At 36.9% G+C, this 2,034-nt stretch overlaps 1 non-coding gene across 1 annotated transcript; it reads right to left on the minus strand.

Annotated features, from left to right (window-relative positions):
- Window positions 1-586: 586 nt before the first annotated feature.
- Window positions 587-693, minus strand: LOC122149906. Its single transcript, XR_006163391.1, has one exon. It is a non-coding gene; the product is annotated as a U6 spliceosomal RNA (small nuclear RNA).
- Window positions 694-2,034: the final 1,341 nt, after the last annotated feature.

Raw genomic sequence — 2,034 nt, forward strand, 5'->3', positions numbered from 1 at the left:
CCTCGGAAACCCAAGGAGGGATCACTATGAGTCGTGTCCGACTGGATGGCGCATAACAACAACAACAGTGCTACCACAATTTGGCTTCTTGTGTTATCACAAAGGCCAGGACCTTATTGTGGGTTGTTTGTCTGGTGTATCATCTGGACCATTTCCAGTAATCTTTATATTATCTATTTGTGTGGGCTTGCAAAATTATGTTAGCCACCACATTTAGAAGCATCTGGGCACTTAAAAGTTCTTATTTCTGTTGTCCATCTTTAGTTGGGGTTATTCCTTAGGTCAGAAACCCTCATTGTTTCCACAATATTCCAAAACCATGATTTATTCTAAAGACAGACCTGCTGTTAATGTTCTCTTATTTTTTGCCAATTCATAATTTTTGAGCCCAGTCATCACTTATCTCTGAGGTTTTGCACATGCTATTTTCTCTCCTTGAAGCACCATTCCTCACTTTCTTATATATCATTTAGGGTTTCTTTTCAGTTATTACCTTCTATTTTTTTTTTTAATTGAAGATTTTTTTTTTATTTTATGTACAAAAGATTGGCATTGTTTCTTTCGTTGGGTATATGTCTCAATAATAAAAGATATAGAATGCTTCATGAATTTGTGTGTCATCCTTGCTCAGGGGTCATGCTAATCTTCTCTGTATCATTCCAATTTTAGTATATGTGCTGCCAAAGTGAGAATGGTTATCACCTTCTCGGTCCTTTACCCCTCTTCCCTGACTGGGTTGATTATGCTGTGTATTTGTTTTTCCTGATCATTAACCACACTGTATTAAAATTTCTCCTTTATTTGTTTGTCTCTTCTGTGACTGACAAACCCTTGGAGATGGGATCATCTTAATAACCACCTATGTGCAGTAACCGAGCACAGTGACAGACATATAGTATTCAGTCCATAACTATAACATAGAGGTAAATTTGAGAATAGGAGAATTTATTTATGGAAATATGGTGATTAATAACCTCTTTAATAAATGTATAAATATTAATACTTCCATGCTCAGTGGTAAATGTAATAAGTAAAAAATGACTTGTCATTTCTGTTAAAAACCATCTAAGCTAAAATATACAGTAGCATATTTACCTACATTTAGTTTGTTTCCATTGTATATTAGAAATATACAATATACAATATTGAAATCTCTATCTGACATTTCAAACCACTTCTGACATCTCCCTTATCAGTTCCCATATTTTAGCATCCATTGTTTACAGGAGATAGTTCCGGGCAATATGAAAGACCTTGCTCCCTGGCCAACTCTATCACCAAGAGCATATTTCCCAACTAACAATACTTCTTTGTCTTCAACTTTCAGATTCCAATCACCAGTAGACATCAATGCATATGGATTATATGTTGCATCAATTGCAGACTGCAGAAGTTGGTAAAAATACTCAATTTCTTCATCTTTTGGCTTTGGTGGTCAGTCCATAAATATGAATAATAGTCTTATTAACTGATCTTCCTTGTAGGTACGTGAACATTATCCTATAACTGATGGCATTGTACTTAGGATAGATTTTTGAAATGTTCTTTTTGAAGATGAATGTGATGCCATTCCTCTTCAACTTGTCATTCCCAACATTGTAGACCATATGATTTTTCAATTCAAAATGGCCAGCACCAGTCCATTTCAGTTGGCTGAGGATTCTTATTTATTTATTTTAATTTTATTGGGTGAAAATTTACAAAGCAAATTTGTTTTACATTCGACAGTTCACGCACATTTGATTTCATGCCCCAATTGCCATCCCCTACAATAAAAGACTCTCCTCCCTTCCCATCCCTGTGCCTACCCTCTCCCTGTGCCCTTCTTAACTTTGCATTCCTGTCTGTCCAGTTTTCCTTCTACATGAATGTTGCACCTCTAGTGTCTCATGGCTGATTGCTCTAAGGGATGCATCTCCCTAGAGTAGGTGGGTGCATTGCCCTGGGATAGGTGTTCTGCAGGTAGGTGTTTCTGCTGTTGGGCTGAGAGCCAATCCACAGGAGTGAGTCCATTTCTAGGCCCAAAGGATAACC

The sequence above is a fragment of the Orycteropus afer genome, unplaced genomic scaffold (genome assembly GCF_000298275.1).
Source record: "Orycteropus afer afer isolate SDZICR_OR568_19922 unplaced genomic scaffold, OryAfe1.0 scaffold00060, whole genome shotgun sequence".
NCBI lineage: Eukaryota > Metazoa > Chordata > Mammalia > Tubulidentata > Orycteropodidae > Orycteropus > Orycteropus afer.